Genomic DNA, 19,405 nt, shown 5'->3' on the forward strand with positions numbered 1-19,405 from the left:
ATACAATATGAGCCCGGAGAATCTTTTAGTGGCAGAAATCAAGAAAGTATACATCCCCCCAAGTGATGGGGATATATCAACGGGACACAGGAACCAACTGAAAGAGTTCTCAGTGGTCAAAGCTGGAAGAATTTGAGCAACAGAATAAATAAAGTAGTATTGGACTACAACCCAAGGAATAAAATAAATATCTACAAGTCCATGTTGATATAAATAAATGACTGAATAAGCAAAAGGGGGAGAACAGAAAATCTTCCCATTCAAAAGAATTCTAAATAATTTATGTAGATACTCTGCTTTTAAGGAGGTGGCACATAATCCCTCCCCTTAGGGTGAACTGCACGCAGTGACCTTCTCCCAAATAGTCCAGTATGGAAATGGAGGAAGTAGTTTTTCAGTGGAGGAACTTGACAAATGCTACCTCAAGCCAGGTGATGGAGGTTAACATCACCTTTGATAAGTCATACTGTTAATATATACCCTGGATATGATATGATGAGAATGGCACAGGATAGCCTCTCTGGTCTTCCTCCTAAAAACGCATTACCTCAGACTAATCATGAGAAAAACATCAGTTCAGTCCCATTTTAGGGACATTCTACAAAATTCCTATTGAATAATCCTCTAAGCTATCAAGATCACAAAAGACAAGAAAGTCTAAGAAACTGTCACAGCTAAGGGAGCCTAAGGAGGCATGACAACTAACTGTAAAGTGACATCCTGGATGATGATCCTGGAATAGATAAAGCACATAGGGGAAAACTGAGGAAATCTGAATGAAGTATAGACTTTAGTTCATTATAATGTATCAACATTGGTTCATTAACTATGACAAAGCTACTGTACTAATGTAGGATGTTAATAATAGGGGAAACTGGGTATTGGGTAAACAGGAATTCTATGTACTATCTTTGCATTGACTCTGCAAGTATGAAACTGTTCTAGAATAAAAATTGTACTAAAAAGTTTCTGCCAGGTAACACTAATCATCAACCAAACCAACAATGGACCCATTGTTATAAATAATATGCAATACATAATTACAAAGGAAGACAAAATCCCATTAAGCTGGGGTGATTACAGAAGGCTTCATGGAGAAATCTGACCTGATCAGGCTCTTGAATGATGAGTAGGATTTTAATGGGCTATAATGGGAATGGAGTAAATAAAGGGGGAACATAGCCAAGACACCTGTTGAGGAAGCAGAAACTTTCTATGATGTTTTCTAGGTGATAGAACTCTCACCTGCTCTCCTCAATAAACAAGTAGGAAAAGGAAGAAAGAAAGAAAGAAAGAAAGAAAGAAAGAAAGAAAGAAAGAAAGGTAGAAAGAAAGAGGGAAGGAAAGGCAGATATTCAAATGCTTGAAGAGGATGAAGCCAAAACAAATCAAGGACAAAAGACTAAAGTGGCCTTCTGGTGGGGGTCAGGGGTGGGTGATCCACAGACCACAAAATGGTGATAAGCGTGATTTCATGGAATTGATTTGGATGGGGTAAAATATGTGTCTCAGTGTGCATAGTCACTGCCAGCAGCAGAAACATTGTGTTTTCATAAAGGAGTCCCCAAACTAATATGCCCAGAGAAAGGAAGACATGGGCAGATCTTCGAGACATTGGTCATAGCTATAATCTAGCACTAGCCATGACCATGGTCCAGGATGTCCTTCCACAAAGACCCAAGCTTCTTGTGCACAACCACTCAGCCTTGTCAGCACTGCCTCGACTAACCACTCTCTCCTTTGGTAGAAGAGTCCCACAATTCTCTCTTGGGGCACCTTTCTTATGAGTTGTTGGCCATAACCTCTCCCCTCTATAACCTTCCCCAGCAGTTCCCTCTACAAGGAATGTCTTATACCTCATTCCCTTAACCAAAACATACCCTGATTTTGCCTCTATTAGATCCTCCATGGCATAGTTATTAAAAAAAATCCATTTAGTCATTACCTTCAAAATGGCTCATTCTTGTATCTCCAAAAGAATACTTTCCATTTTGTACAAAGCATGCACTCAAAAATGGTTTTCAACTGAACTCCTCAGCACTTACTAGATGCTCAAAACTATCTGACTGACTTTCCTTTTGGAAACTGTTACTTGAGGGTTTCAGGCTGTGAATCTCCAAAACAAGTGATTATTTCTACTTTGCTGGCTTCAAATTAGGGTGTCAGCAGCTAACGAACACAGAAGAAACATTAACAAACTCAGAGGTATGGTAACTACAGCGTGTATATCTAATGTGAGCCAAAGACGCTCTCATGTAATATTCACAGTAACCCAATGAGGTTGTTTTTCATCAACAAGGTAACTGAGCGGGAAGAGAGTAAAACTGATCTGATTACACAGTTGACAGGTGCTCACGTGAACCCAGAGTTTGTATCACTCCAACATCCACATGGGTTTTGTTGTTACTGTTTGTTTTGTCTTTGTTTGTCATTATACTGCACTCCCCTTTGATATGGCCTCACCTACAAGACCCAAGCTATTCTCCTGCTTCTGCCTCATGGCCTCTGCCGGGATAGTTCAGGCTCTCTTTGTCCAGATCAACCCTCTGTTCAACGGTCACTTCCTCTGTGGAAACCTCTCTGGCCCTCTGGTTACATGCTCTGAAAGCTTTTCATTATTTGTCTACATAGAAGTGATCCCAGTTTCTGATCATATATTCATTGCTGTAGGGTCTTCCCCATCCCCTCCATAAACTCGATGTTTATTTTACTCACCATTGCGTTCTGAACACCCACCAGAGTGCTGGGTAAATATTTGCAGAGGAAATTAATGACTGCCTTGAGCCACATATTCAGTGATTACATCTGGCCACACTCAATTCCACACCCTAAACGGAAATGTACCCAAGACTTATTATAAGCCTACATCACCCTATTCTGCACCTTTGAATGAGTTTCTCCGAGGGTTCCGGATTTAAGCAATGTGACATGTGAACAGAACCCACAAACATACAGAGAAGAACTTCAAGGAAGTAGAAAGGCCCTTTCCTATCCATTTCTTTGGTTGATAGTACAAATTCCCCTGACAATTTATTCAATCTTCGAAAATAAAGCTCAAAATGCAAATATCTCTGGCCAAGCAGTATTCTTTCATTCGTTTTTTTCAGTAACTATTCTCTATGTGTCTACTAGGTGCGGTTCCACGTGCTGTAAAAGGCAGCTAGCTTGGAGCTGTCATCATGGAGCTTGTAATGCACAAGCAGACAAGTAAAGAAATAAGAAATCCAAAGAGATGTATGTGTCATGAAGAAAATAAAATGGGCTGATGCAACAGAGAGTGAATGCGGGCTATTTCAGGCAAGGTGGTCAGGAAAGGCCTCTCTGAGTATGGGATTGGCACAGAAACATATAAGGAGAACAATGAAGAGAAGAGGCAACCCAGAAAAGACTCATATGAATGGGAACTTACTATTTTATAAAAGGGGCACTTAAAATCAATGAAACAGGGGTGCCTGGGTGGCTCAGTCAGTTAAGTGTCCAACTTTGACTCAGGTCATGAACCCACAGTCTGTGAGTTCGAGTGCCGCGTCCAGCTCTATGCCAACAGCTCAGAGCCTGGAGCCTGCTGCAGATTCTGTGTCTCCCTCTCTCTCTGCCCCTTCCCTGCTCATGCTCTGTCTCTCTCTGTCTCTCAAAAATAAATGTTAAAAAAATTTTATTTTAATAAAATAAAATCAGTGAAACAGTTCGTTTTCAAAAACAAATAAAAGTATATCCACAGCCTACACATGAAAAAAGGGAATTCCCAAAATGCAAAAAGAGAACTATCAAAGTATTTCAAGAAAATATAAGAGCATTTGCTAGGAGCTAAAGGTAAGGAAGGACTGCACAAGTGAGATGTAGAAAACAAAATCCAAAAATGATAAAATTTTCCATCAAAATTTTAAATGTCTTTGACACCAAAAGCATCAACAGATAAACAATAGGCTAAGATAAATTTTGGAGTTTTATAACAACATAGTTTCTGGTATAAATATAGATCTATAGATCATTTTTTGAAAACCACTATAAAAGTGGGCCAAGCAGGGCCACCTAGGTGGCTCAGTCAGTTAAGCATCACACTTCAGCTCAGGTCATGATCTCCCAGTTGGTGAGTTTGAACCCCACGTCGGGCTTGCTACTATCAACACAGAGTCCACTTCTGATCCTCTGTCTCTCTCGCTCTCTGCCCCACCCCCCGCAGAAGTCAATAAACATTAAAAAATAAATAAAATAAAAAATTGTTTTAAAAAATGCATATACCTTATGATCCTTATATTTCCCTTATTATTAGTTACCCTAGAGAAAGACCTAGGTATCTGCCTAACGAGGTACGCACAAAGAAGTGCTTTGCAATATTTCCTCAAATTTTATTTTATTGGGGTAAGAACACTTCACAAAAGATCTACTCTCTTAACAAATTTTTAAGTATTCAATCCATTATTGTTGACTGTGGGTACAATGTTGGGCATCGAATTTCTAGAACTTATTCATCTTGCTCAACCTTAACTTTATTTCCCCCTCCCCTCATCCCCTGGCAACCACCATTGCACTCTTTCATTAGATAAATGTGACTATTTTAGGTACCTAATATAGTGGAATTAGGTAGTATTTGTCCTTCTGTGACTGGTTTATTTCGCTTAACATAATGTCCTCAAGGTTCCTCGATGTTGACTATTACAGAATGTCCTTCTTTTCAAAGGATGAATAATATTCCACTGTGTACATATACCACATTTTTCTATTCATTCACACATGTATGGATAGATATCTAGATTGGTTCCACATCTAGTGCTGCAATGAACATGGGAGAGCTAATTCCTCTTCAAGACCCTGATTTCAATTCTTTGGAGAAAATACCTAGAAGTGGATTATATGGTAGTCCTATTTTTAATTTTTTACTGAACCCCATGCTATTTTCCATAGAGGTTGTGGCTAACTTATCTTCGAGAAGGATGCCAAGAATACACAGAGGGGAAAGGATAGTCTCTTCAACAAATGGCACTGGGAAAACCGGACACCCGTATGTCAAAGAATGGAATTGGACCATTATCTTACACCACACACAAAGATCAACTCAAAATGGATTAAAGACTTGAATGTAAGACCTGAAACTTTAAGACTCCTCGAAGAAAACATACAGGAAAAGCTTCAGGACATTGGTCTTGGCCATGATTTCACAAATATGACAAATGCACAGGGAACAACAACAGAAACAAACGAGGAGGATTACACCAAACTAAAAAGCTTCTGCACGGTAAAGGAAGCCATCAACAGAGTGAAAAGGCAACCTATACAATGGGAGAAAATATTTGTCAGCCATACATCTGATAAAGGATTCACATTCAAAATATATAAGAAACTACTACAACTCAATAACAAAAAACCAATAACCTGATTTTAAAATGGGTTAAGGACTTGAATAGACATTTCTCCAAAGAAGACATACAAATGGTCAACAGATGTATGGGGTGGGGTGGGGGGATGCTTAACATCACTAATCATCAGGGGAATGCAAATCAAAACCACAATGAGGTATGACTTCACACCTATCAGGTGGCTATTATCAAAAAACAAAAACAAAAACAAGGACAAGTGTTGGCAAGGATGTGAAGACACTGTTGGCGGTATATATTTTTTTTATTAACAAAAACTTGGGGAAATTTCTATGAATAGGAGAATGCTATAGATGATGGTATATTCCTACTGTGAAATACTATGCAAGACTTTAAAAGTCTGAGCTGGATAGGCGTCCATGACTACTTTTGGATGAACAAACAGGTTGCAAGATTTATGTAAAGCATGCTATGTATCTTTGTGGATAAGTGCACACACACACACACACACGCGCATACATGTATGCATACACAAAAGATTGAGAAGGGTAAATACCATGCTAATAACAAGCTTCACTCTAGGGCTCCCTCTGGTGCTCAGATAAGAGGGTGAGTGGGGACAGAGCAAGAAGCTTCAGGAGACAAGGCTGGTAACAGTAGTTCCCTCAGAGATTGGACTGCTTGGCAGAGGAGACCAGGAATGGTGATCAAAAGGAAACTCCAGACTTGTTTGTTGTGTTGATTCTTAACAAGGAAAATATGTTCCTTGTTACTGCCTTTTACATTGGTTTTTCCGGCAAAAACCAATTTCCTGGGGGCAGTCTATCAGAAGCTGGAGGATGCTTTCCAACCAACCGTGCATATCCCAGAGGTTAGAGGTACATGGAGAACTTGTCTTGTACCTGAAGAATCACTTGTGGGATTGAGACATACTATCGGTTGGTACATCTTATACATGAATAAAGTAGGCAAACAACAACAACAACAACAGTAGCAGTTGAGAATTGCCGCTTAGACATTATTTTGTTGTTTTAGAACACTTGTACTTCAGCGGATGCTTATGGATGCATTACTAGTGGGCCTTACAACAATTCTAAGGAGAAAGATTACCACTGTCCTTTACGAAGAAGGAAAGTAAGGACCTAAGTCACACAACCTACGTAGGGTTCCGGATTTAAGCAATGTGACATGTGAACAACCTACGTAGACCTACGTAGACCTACATGCTCCGAGTTGGCACGTTGACCCATCTGTCATCCCCGACCCTGAGCCATTTAAGGTCAAAATATATAAGTCATTTAAGGTCAAAGACCTTGTTTATCTCTATATCAAAATCAGGTTCACTCTGACTTGCCTGGGTCACAAAACTAGAAAGAGTTAAGAATCAATTCCAGTTGCTCTGACTCTAAGGCCAGTGTTTCTTCACTCACAACCCAATATTTTTCCAAGGAATATCAATGGACAGGTAGCCCAGAGAGAATGTGTCCCTTGTAATAAAAAACCCACACTTCCCTCTTCTCAGTGCAAATCCCCTCCCCAGGCCAAGCTGGATGAACACTCCAAACTGACTGTAACGAGAGCTGTGGCTCAGGACTTCCCGGGCCTGCTAGGAGACGGGTAGCTGTCCCTCTCAGGACCACCCACATCAAGATCTGGACAGGCTGTGGGTCAAAGCCATCAGGAAAACCAGCAAGTAAATGGAGGGCAGATGGGAGTGCGGCAGCCACAACTAGAAATAAGCAAGACTTTTAAAAAAACAAGAATCTAGAAGGTCAAATGTCTTACAAATTATCTGGGTAATTGAGCAAATTGAGGCTTCCTAAAGCCTCTTTCTGAAACGTAGTCCGGGCCACACCATGGTGGCAAAGCAAGTCGCACTCGCTGCCTGACACCATCCCATCCTGCGACGGTTCACACGCCGAGGGCTCACTCCTGGTCAGCCCCAAGTCTCCTGTGGCTCTAGGTCATACACACCTGAGGACGACCACACTCCCCTTCTCCAAATGCCTTGAATATCAGACTGTTTCCCTAGTAACAGGCTCTACTCTAGTGTCCAAATAGGATGGTAGGTGAGGGTGGAGTGTGGAAATGATTTGGGGGCTGCTGAGTGAGAAAGGGTGGGAGCAAGTTCAACTCTCTCCTTCCACAATGGTGGCACAACAGCCTTTCAGGGCTCCAGAGCACGAGCCCTACACCGTGTCTCTTTTTTTTACTACAGAAATGAAAACACATGATAGGTAGGTAGGTAGGTAGATAGATAGGTAGATAGATAGATAGATAGATAGATAGATAGATGATTGATAGGTATATAGATATATAGATGGTGATAGATAATAGATAATAGATGATAGATAGATAGATAGATAGATAGATGATAGATGATAGACATCAAAATTTAGATGACACATATTTAGATATAAACTGAAACACTTTTAGAAATGTAGCTATAATAGTTCACTGAATTTATTTGGGGGAAAAAGTACCATCATTTCCTGTGATGATATGGAAAGTACGCAGAGCAAGCATCCCTTGGGACCTCTTGCTCTAACTAGTTGGACGCTTCGAGTGCCTCTGGCGAGACCATCGCTCACAGAGAGTAGAGCTCTCTTTGTCCCCCAAGTCTGAATATGAGCACAAACCATCTTTTTCTCTGATGCAGAACTAGAGGTACACCCCACTTTAAGAAATGCCTGTAGTTGCCAAACTCATACGTTGTGGAATGTTCCTCCGCATTACAGAAGAATTCTTTGCACCACCCCAAAGCGCCAGGTACCTTTGAATAACAAGTTTCCATGTGGCACGATTAAAATAACATTCAGCACACAGGAATGTTCCATCTACTTAACTGGACTCATAAATCACTGAGCAGGGGTCCACATCACAAACTAGTAGTTCTTCACTTTGTACCATGATCCAGTGCCCGGGTCCTTCGAGTAGCAAATCCCCCCGGGACATTCAAACTATGATTCGATATACTTGAATCCAGGTCATAATCAAGTGTTCAGGGATACGGCCTGAGCACAGAGCAAGAAGGATCATTCTCCCCAGACAGTCCGTCCTCCCAGATCCCAAAGCTGGAGACAATCTGAGGTGGCCGCCCCTCTGGCGAAAAATAAAAAGTCACAGATTTCCGGCAGACATCTTCACACTGAGTCCGAGACAGGGTCCAACAAGGAAGTGCCTGCCTTCCTGGAAAGTTATCTGCAGCCTCCAGCCTTGGCCCCTCTACCTAAAGACAGGCCTTCCCTTCCGGAAAGGGTGGGGGTCTGACAAGGCAGAGACAGGAATGGGAAGTGAGATAAAAGCACTCGGTCGAGTGGGAGCAGACACACGAGGTGTGGTGTGGGCCCAGCTGTGCTCGGTTCTTGCACCTGCGTGTGTTGAAGACCAGGGCCTGGCGGGGAGACGAAAACCCACTTGCTTTAGGGCCGTCCATTTTCACTCGGGGGCCCCTCAGGGCCCTGGGTCTTCCCTGCTGACTCGTTTTCATTTCAGATTCAACAAATGGAAAGAGCAATCTTCGCACTGTTTAATACTCAGCAAACAAAGATGCAGAAATGAGCTTGGTTTTGGCAAGAGATGGGCCCCCAAACACACGCGTGCGAGCACGCACGCACACACACACACCCTGGCCAACCTGGCGTTATCTGGCTCCCCAAGACTTGCTAGAGTCTTTTTCACTCCCACCCTTTCCTCTGGGAGTCCCCACCTCGTGCTTCTCCAAATGCATCCCCGCAGTGCTAAGCCAAAGGCCCCCCAGTGGCCCAATCCGTGTTTACACACGGGACATGCTCCAGACGACCCGAGGTAACCCTCACGGCTCGCAGGCCACGCTCCTGCCTTTGTTAGAAGAGCGCTGTGCTCCCCTCCAGCTCACTCCTTGGGTCGTAAAACAGAGACAACTTGAGTCTGTCGTAGAGTAGAGGCGGAGGGGGAAAGGCCAGGTGGCCATCTCATCCTTTCTCCCCACCTCCCCCTCCCCCCCTCCTCCTCACACCTGGGGAGAGGAGAGCTGCCAGGGATGGAGTGGGGCACGGGACACTGACGTGTGCCATCACTTGATGTCACTTTCTATATCATTACACGAGGGATGTCAGATCGAATGCCTTCACGCCATCAGCAGGAGGAAGGAGAGTAAACACAGAGTGAAGGCAGGGCATTTTCCAAACACAGAAAGACCCATGAGAGGCTCTAAAACCCTGTACCCCTGGGCCTGCTGAGTCCTTGGGCAGCTGGCCCAGCCTCTCTGAGCTCCAGCAATCCCTGGCTCTTCATTTAGATAGATCACGGGTACCCCCGGCTTCCATGGTCCTGCACTTGAACATCTTTCCCCACCCAGCCTCCAATTCCTTCCCCAGCCCACCCTCTGTCCCAGGCTCCTCACGGCCCCAGCTCACGTGCCGGGGAGCAGAGGGTGGCCTGTACGCGTTCCTGGGCACAGGAAAGTCGGCAGGAGGGACTCGGGTCACAGGGGGTTGGAAGTTATGAAAGAAAGGCACTAGTCCTCAAAATTATGCATGCACAACAGTGGAAGCTTAGGGGACCGGAGAGCTCACCCATCTCAAACTCTCTGGTTAAAGGTGAGGAAAGTAAGGTAGCCTGAACAGCGGAGGCAAATGCTGGTCAGAGGCTGTGCCCGGGGCCCTGGCCCTCCACACTGGCTCTGTTCTGTCACATAGCCTCTCCTGGCCCTATGTCCTGTTTTTCCTTCCTAAAACTCTGAGCACACACACCTTCCTCAGGCCCGGTCTGTCCCGGATAACTGGTCTCCTTAAACCAGAGTGAAGTTACTGGGAAAATCTCTGCGGTGGCTTGGCCACCATCTCCCAGTGAGGGCTGGTAGCTTATCTCCCATCTCTTGAACAGGCTCGGGCGAGTGTCTTGCCTCCAACAAAGTGAATGCAGGAAAAATGATAGTTATGGAGCTTCGAGCTTGGTCCACAAAGGGGATACACCGCCACTTGGCTCCCTCTCTCTTAGAGCCCTTGCCCTAGGAAGCCCAGGCCACACGGAGAAGCCACAACCTTCTGGTATCCAGGCTGCCCGTCCTAGCTGAGGTCCCAGCAGACAGCAGGGTCAGCTCGTGGAGGGAGCGAGGAGGGCTGGCAGGTGACTCAAGCCCCAGCTGCTGTCTGCTGCAAACACAGGAGAGACCTGGAGCCAGAACAGCCCGGCTGAGCCTCGTCCCCTCAGGGGCACGAGCGATAATAACGATACCGTGGTGGTCCGTCTGAGCTGTGAGGTGACTACGCAGTAAGAAGTGACTAGAACAACCTCCCTGAGTAAGGCCTCGCCTCCCACAAACGTTAAGTACTGGTTTGGGAACGTGGCCTGGTTTTTACTTGTTACCCATCTTCCCATTGCCTCCCATGCCTACAGTGAAGATTTGGGCCACATAGTAAAGGGGTCACATGGGGAATAACGGTAAACAAGAGATACATCCCTCTCCTTAATCCCAGAAGTCATGTTCAAGAGGTTAAAACCCTGGAGGGCTCAACGGTGAATCTGGGAGCAGCACCTGAGTCAGAGGGTCACCCCTTCCTGTGGCCCCTGGACCCCTGAGAATGCCCAGCTCTGCCTCCAAACTCCCTGGTGGCTCCTTCTGAGTCACCTTGTCAAGGCCACTCTTGCTGAGTCTACATCCTGTCTCCTCCTCCACCGGCTGTGTGGACCTGGCCCCACACCTGAGCCCTGGCGCCCGTTTCCTCAGCTGCAAGATGAGGGTAAGTATGGCACCCACGGAGGGACGTGTGGATGGAATGAGTTATCGCCAAGAAGTGCATAGAACAGGGCCCGGCTCCAAAATGTTCATGGTTATCTGTATTTCTGTCTTACTCTTGCTGTGCCTATGCATCGTCTCCTCAATAAATCTGCAAGTTAGAGGCAAAAAGCATGCCTCCCTCATCCACCCCTTTATTTGGGGATCAACCAGCATCTGTGCTGCAGGTGCTCAGAGGACGCTGTAGGTTGACTGATGGGCCATCTCAATGGTAATAAAATAAAATAGGCAAGAACAACAACATGAAGTCCTTGCTTTTGTTTGTTTTTTTTTTTATCAAAATTTTCTAAATGTTTATTTATTATTGAGAGACAGAGAGACAGAGAATGAGTTGGGGAGGGGCAGAGAGAGAGGGAGACACAGAATCAGAAGCAGACTCCAGGCTCTGAGCTGCCAGCACAGAGACCGACGTGGGGCTTGAACTCACAAACTGTGAGATGGTGACCTGAGCCAAAGTCGACGCTCAACCGACTGAGCCACCCAGGCACCCCTATTCTATTCTATTTTAAAGTACGCTCTACACCCAGCAAGGGGCTTGAACTCACAAGCCCAAGATCAAGAATCATGTGCTCTACTGATGGAGCCAGCCAGGCACCCCAGGTCAGACCCTTTTAACAGACAGATACTAATTAATCCCTGGGCTGAAGGGCACTTTTCTAGATTAGGGAAGTGTGAGATGTGGGTAGAGGTGGAAAATGATGTCATTGTTATAACTCAACAAGATGGTACCTATAAAGGGCTTACAGCAGGGTGCCTGGGTGATAGTCGGCACTTATTAGCATTTCGGTATTATTTAGTGGTGGTTTTATGAATGGGATGGTGCATAAGAAGAACACAAGGTCAACAGTCAAGGTGACAAGTGTCCAGTGGACATCTAGTGTGAGCCCGGCACAGGCTGGGTCACCTGGAGACGATACAACAGAAAGCATCGGTCTTGGTTCTTGGCGGGAGATGCACAGGACTGGCACATACAGACATTTGGAAAAACAAACAAGACAGCGGCTGAGCAAGTTCCCATCTTGCTCTGACTCCGGGGCTGGCAGGGCAAAGTGGAACGTTGGGTGTCACACAACTGCGGGTCCAGGGACATACAGACACCAAGGCTCACGGGCCCCGCCGCCTTGGACAAACACGGCCCAAGAGTTTCTGCCCAAATCGCAGAGCTCGAAAGCCTCATTCGGCAGCTGGGTTTGAACCAAGTGTCTGAGATTCCTTTCCGGGTCCCTACCCCTTCCTTCAAGCAAGTCACTTCCTCAGTACCTGCAGCTTCCGCCATCCCGGCCAAAACAGTAATGGCCTCCATCAAGAGAAATCAGCTTCTCACACTTTCCATTTCACACTTCCTTCACATTGCTGACTGGACCTTCCCTTCTCTGTTACTTTCACTGGCAGCCTCTGAAGCAAGTGGTGCAGAAAATACAAGTTTATTTAAGGGTATGAGCCATCTGCAGAGTCCATCTGCCTTCAGGAAGTTCCCCCATTGAGTCACCAGAGCCTGGCGCTCACCCCTGATGTCTGAAGAGTACCCTCCCCAGTCCGCCAGGCCCACTCACCACCCCCAACTTCCCAGCCCAGGTCAAAGATACCACATCACCAGGGCCAAGTGTGGAACCAAGGACCTGCCCCATCCTGGCCTTGGAGATGCTTCAATCTCAGTCTCAGAACACTCTGATTTAGAGCAACTGACCCCACCCCTCCGGCAGAAGGCTCACACACACCAGCTTCTTCCAACAGGAGCTCATGGCTTTGAGTTGCCCCCCCTTCACCAAGTAGATCCCTACTTTCTTTCAAACTGGTTCTGAGCTTCCGACCCACCCCATCCCACTTTGGGCTCAGATGACTGGTTTCGCGACATAAGTAGATATGTATATAACATTTGTTAGCTGTAATGTTTCTATATTTCTATCTGTGAATATATATCTATCTATATTTCTCTCTGGCTAGGCTGTGAGCTCCTGGAGGGATGGACCTTGTCAAGGTCTTCTCCAAATTCCCAGTGCAGAGCAGAGTCTGGAGATATGTAGTGAAGGTGCTGGGGTGGTTGAATGGGTGACCTGAGGGGTCTGCAGTGTCCAGGAATGTCCAGGAGTCCCAGTTCGCCTGCTACCAGCTGAGAAGACGGAGCACCAGGCTTCTTCTCTCTGGCACTTCTTCTGAGTCTAAAGGAGTCTCCTCCTTCGACTCCATTGCATTGATACTCCTTAACTTAGCAGATGACAGGAAGGAGCTTCTACACTCCCTACCTGTGCTTGTATATGGTGTGAAAATCTTATCTCCTCAATAAGACTATGAGCTCCTGAAGGGCAGGAATGTTTTGCACCTCAGGGCTTATGACAGTATGATAAACATTTACGGAACACACATGAGATGCCGGAGAGTATGCTAAGTTTTACCTGAATCTTCTCACGTGGTCCTCAGAACACCTCTCTGAGGCTATCACTATTATATCCTCGTGGTACAAACAAAAAGACTGAGAAGAGACAATTTGCCCAAGACCACACAGGTAGCAAGTGTGATGGCAATCCATCGATGGTCACTTATAGGATGGTTATGATGGTTCCAAAGCTGTGCCACACCACATCTTCCTCAGCCACCCCTACTACCAGGCTAATGGGACACTCTCATCTGGCACAAAAGGTATGGTTGACTCCATTCTTGCAAGATTTCGGTCATACCGCCAGCATGTGACTCCGACTTTAGGAGGGAATTCCCACCTGACTCCAACATGGCACCTGCTGTCTCCCACTGACTGACCTGAGCCTCTCAGGCGCCTGACCCCGGAGCTGGGTTTGGCGTCACGGCATCAGGACAGCTCAGTGTTCACACTTGCCCGTTCTGCTCACACCCAAACTCACACACACGGTCGATTCGGGGCAGTAGAAAGTTCTCGTCAGCGGTAGCCGTTTCTATGGCTCTTGAAGCTCAGACAATTTGAAAGGACTACTTCGTTAAGAAATGGAACATAAACTTACAGATACGAAGTTAGGCTCAGGGCCTCAAAGGATCTTCAACAAGTAAGGAGGGCAGAGGCAGAAGCTTCACCACCTGACTGCAAATCCGCCTCGGAATCTGAGTTCTAGTCCCTGCTCTGCTTCTCACCACCGTCACCTGAGTGGCAATCCCTTTCCCTGATCGGGCTCAGCCTCCCCCTTGTTCAAGTGAGGGGCTGGGAAGGGTCAGAATGGAGTGTGGCTCCAAGGCCCCCCTCAGCCCTGACGCGCTGACTTCCATCAGGCCCGGGGCCAAACACGTCCCCAGGCTCACCACAACCGAACAGAACCGCCTGCTGATCCAGGGGGGATTCTGCCCCTCCCTCCAGCCCAGGCACATACTGTATTACAGTAATGAGAGCTTCGGTGGCTTTAAATATCACGAAACAAAAACAACGGGCAGCCTGCGTCCATCATCATTCCGGGTCCAGACCACAGAGGAGAGCGCCGCCAGACCAAGGCCAGAGCAGAGATGGCGACAGAAGCCCACGTCGTCCCTTTCAGGAATCCACTGGCTCGTATCTGGAATGAAAATCACCGACGGCAGGGGCCGTGAAGAGCCAGTCAGAGAGCGAGCCCGCGAGGTCACTCTGGGACACAGAGGCCCTAGCCATAGCGAGATTGGAGACCTGGGTCCTGGATCCCCCAGAGACGAGTTGGTGCCAAGCCTGAGGCCGCAGGAACCACCGCCTCTCACCTCTGGGAGAGGCAGAGAAGTCCAGCCAAAGGTCTCCACAGAAATGAGGCGAGCCTCCCCCTGGGTCCTGGGAGGCGCCCGCAGAGCAGGACGCAAGCATTCACCAGCTGGGAAGGAGCGGGTGCACAGCGTGGGGAGGCCTGGAGCCCGACGCTCCATCCCTCGGGACCCCCCCAAAGCCACAGGGCCAATCTACAGGGGATCCAGGTCGAGAGGCAAGAGCCATGCTGTTCAGCTCACCACAGAAGGGTCCCCAGGAAACTCATATTCTGTAAAACGACCAGCGTCTGTGCAGAGGCCTTATCACGCAGTATGTGGTGTTGGTCAGACCCGATCAGGACGAAGGGCGGGTACGCCGAGCGGTCCTCCACCAGCCGGTGGACAGGGCCACGTGGCCCTCATCCCGCAAACCTGGCCCCTCCGCCCCCTGCCTCTCTCTGGCTGTCCGGCCCCCCGCCACTCCAAGGCAGTCCCTAGTGACGAGGGAAAGTGGCCGACATTTACGTCGGGACAGACAGGGGTTGGGGGCAGACGGCTGCTCTTTCTGCACCATGCCAGTCCAGGCCCTGCCCCCCTCGCACATGGTGCCCCCCCCCCCAGAAAAGGAAGTTGAGAGGCGATTCGCCAAAAATGTGTGTTTGACAGTAAACACCCATGGGCTGCTCTTTCCCGAGCTTTAGGTTCTTTGCAGGATAAGTCTCTTCAACAGTCATGGCAGTCAGATATTTTAAAAGGGTCTCCGAAGCCAAATGAAGGACTGAGCTTCTGTGGCCAGGATCCCGGCCAGAAGTTACTGCAGGAATGTGCATCACCTATCTCGTGGGGATCCCTGCGTGCTTGCAGAGGATAGGACTAGGCCACAGGAAGTTAGAGAGTCTTCAGAAAAGGCTGGGGTTGGATGGGGGGGTGGGGTGGGGAGGGAGCTACTGCGAAATCCATTGAAGACGAAAACCAGGACCTGGGATGTCTGGTTCCTACCACATGGACTGGCCTGCACTTCAATTTAGGCTCCATGAAGGCAGAGACCTTTCCCTGTTGACCGTTGCTGAATCCCCAACACCAAACACAGCACCCGCCATGGAGCAGGTGCTCAGGACATATTTGTTGACTGACGTACAGTAGGTGTTCACTAAACCTTCGTTCCCTTTCCATCACTCCCAATGTCTTCCAGGAGCTTAAGTGGACTGTGGGTTGGCGGCCCTTTTGCCACCTGTGGCTGGTACTGAATGGGCAAGACTGTTCTAGGGCACCTGTTTCTCATTTTCCATCTGGCCTCCCTCCTGCCTCACGCTCGCCACCTTCCACCGAGAACAACGACACAATAGCAAGCTCTCCATCGTCTTCCCTTCCCTGAACTCCTCACTGATGTTGATTATCTTCGGCCTTGATCTGCAAGTTAATTTTTTTCATATGATTCAGTCTTGTCTCTATTTTTATCCCATTTATATAGGGTCAACTATATTTATTTCATTATAAACTCACGGAGATCAGGGACTGACATATATGGCCGTTGTAGGCATCCCGGCACCCAGCACAAAGCTTTAGATGTTTCCAAACAAACTCCACAGTCTGCCAAGCCCTGACTTCCCTGGTTATACTGTATTCCCCATTACTTATTCCACTCCTTTTCCCTTTAGATGCATTCCCCAATTTTTATTTATTTATTTTATTTATTTATTTTGAGAGAGAGAGAGACAGAGAGAGAATAAGCAGGGGAGGGCCAGAGAGAACAAGCAGGGGAGGGCCAGAGAGAGGAGGGGAGGGAGAGAGGGAGAGAGGGAGAGAGGGAGAGAGGGAGAGAGAGAGAGAGAGAGAGAGAGAGAGAGAGAGAGAGAATCCCAAGCAGGCTCCTCAGTGACAGCACAGAGCCCGATGAGGGGCTCAAACTCATGAACCATGAGATCATGACCTAAGCCAAAACCAAGAGTTGGACGCTTAACCGACGGAGCCACCCAGGTGCCCTGCATTCCCAACTTTTAAAAGGAAAAAAGGCTCTAAACATTCCCTAACCTACATTTGACAACTTTATCAAATACCAGACAATGCGCTAGGTGGGAAAGAGGAAAAGCTGTATACAGGCATACCTTACAGATACTTAGGGTTCCGTTCCAGACCACCACAAAAAAGCTAATATCGTAATCGATGAATCAAATGAATTTATTGGTTTCCCAGTGCATATAAAAGCTATATTTACACTATACTGTAGTCTAGTAAGTGTACAATAGCATTGTGTCTTTAAAAAGCACATACCTTGGGGCATCTGTGTGGCTCAGTCGGTTAAGCGTCCAACTCTTGGTTTCAGCTCAGGTCAGGATCTCACGGTTTCGTGAATTCAAGCTCCACGTTGGGCTCTGTGCTGACAGTGCAGCGCCTACTTGGGATTCTCTCTCTCCCTCTCTCTCTGGCCCACTCGAGCTGTCTCTGTCTCTCTCAAAATAAACTCAGGGGCACCTGGGTGGCTCAGTTGGTTAAGTGTCCGACTTCAGCTCAGGTCATGATGTCTTGGTTTACGAGTTTGAGCCCCACGTTGGGCTCTGTGCTGACAGCTCAGAGCCTGGAGCCTGCTTTCGATTCTGTGTCTCCCTCTCTCTCTGAATGCCACCACCCCCCCCCACCCCACTCATTCTCTGTCTCTGTCTCAAAAATAAACAAACATTAAAAAAAAGGTTTTAAATGAATAAACTTAAAAACATTTTTAAAAAGTACATACCTCAATTAAAACTAATTTATTCCTAAAAAATGCTAACCATCACCTGAGCTCTCAGTGAGTCATAACCACTGATCACAGACCAACATAACAAATATAATAACGATGGAAAAGTCTGGAATAATGCGAGAACTACCAAAATGTGGCACAGAGACACAAAGTGATCAAAACCTATTGGAAGAATGGTGCCAACACTTGTCCCACGTGGGGGTGCCACAGACCGTCAATCTGTAAAAAACGCACCTGCGAAGTATAATAAAGCAAAGCACAACAAAACAAGGTATGCCTGTGTGCACACACACGCACGCACGCACACACAATGTAAATCAGAGATGCCACAGTTTAAGTCTGTTCTCTACAAAAGCCAATAGAGTTAGCCAGCTGAGTGGTTCAGTGGAAATGGCGCCTGGCCCGCTGCTCAACTAATGGTGTAACCTTGGACGAGCCCCATACTCTCCCTGAGATTCTGTCTCTTAATCTGAAAAACAAAGGACATGCCAAGGACACGTCCTCTCTCATGTTCCGTGCCTTGTGGACAAGGAGCAGGACCAAAGTTCATGCGATTACAATCTGTAGTAGAGGAGAAAAGAGCTGCAGCTCTGAGAGGAGGATGAGAGTCATGAGGTTGAAACAGTTAGAAGACAAAATCTAAACTGTGTGCAGAAGCAGCTACTTCTGAAACTGAGTTAGAGTCAACATACGGTGGCTGTCAGTTTCGGGTGTGCAACCTAGTGACTCAACCCTTCTGCACCCTACTCAGTGCTCACCACGACAAGTGTCATCTCCACCTGCCAGCAGACAACATCATTACCCTATTGACTCTATTGCCTGTGCTGTACTTATCATCCCCGTGACTTATTTATTTTATAACTAGAAGTTTGCGGCTCCTCATCTTCTTCACCTATTACGCCTGTCCCCCCACCCACCTCCCCTCCGGCAACCACCACTCTGCTCCATGTTTGAGAGTCTGGCTCTTCACTGGGTGTTGTATGGAAACCAATCTGACAATAAATTTCATATTAAAAAAAAAAGAGTCTGGCTTTTTTGTTCGTCTCTTTTTCTCCTTGTTCATTTGTTTCATTTCTTAAATTCCACCCATGAGTGAATTCATATAGTTATTTATATTTCTCTGACTTACTTCACTTAGCACAATTCTCTCCAGTGCCATCCTTTATTGTTGCAGATGGCAAGATTTCATTCTTTTATGGCTGAGAATATCCCATTACATATATATGCCACGTTTTCTTTATCCATTCATCTATCAATGGTCACGGGATGCTTCCATATCTTGGCTATGTTTACAATAGCCAATGTATTTACAATAAAGCTGCAATAAACACAGGGGAGCATATATCTTTTTGAATTCTTGTTTTTGTCTTCTCCGAGTAAATATCCAGGAGTAGAATTACTGGGTTATATGGTATTACTATTTTTAATTTTTTGAGGAACCTCTTTACCATTTTCCACAGTGGCTGTGCACCAATCTGCATTCCCACCAACAGTGCACAAGGGTTCCTTTTTTCCCGCATCCTCACCAACACTTGTTATTTCTTGTCTTTTTGATTCTAGCCATTCTGAAGGGTATAAGGTGATAGCTCACTGTGGTTTTGATTTGCATTTCCCTGATGATTAACAATATTGATCTTTTCATGTGTCTGTTGGCCATCTGGATGTCTTCTTTGGAAAAATGCCTATTCAGGCACTCTGTCCATTTTTTTAATTGTATTATTTGTTTTTGTTGTTGTTGTTTTTTGGGGTTTTTTTTCTTGGTGTGGAGTTGTATAAGTTCTTTACGTATTTTGGATACTAACCCCTCATTGGATATATCATTTGCAAATATATTCTCCCATTCAGCAGCTTGCCTTTTTGTTTTATTGATGGTTTCCTTTGCTATGCAAAAGCTTTTTATTTTGGTGT

General features: G+C 46.3%; 1 protein-coding gene across 5 annotated transcripts in view; it reads right to left on the reverse strand.

Annotated features, from left to right (window-relative positions):
* The window catches only part of DDR2 (discoidin domain receptor tyrosine kinase 2), a 156,353-nt gene that overhangs the window by 64,289 nt on the left and 72,659 nt on the right, over positions 1-19,405 (reverse strand). The window lies entirely within an intron of this gene.

This window comes from Prionailurus viverrinus, chromosome F1, assembly GCF_022837055.1.
Source record: "Prionailurus viverrinus isolate Anna chromosome F1, UM_Priviv_1.0, whole genome shotgun sequence".
NCBI lineage: Eukaryota > Metazoa > Chordata > Mammalia > Carnivora > Felidae > Prionailurus > Prionailurus viverrinus.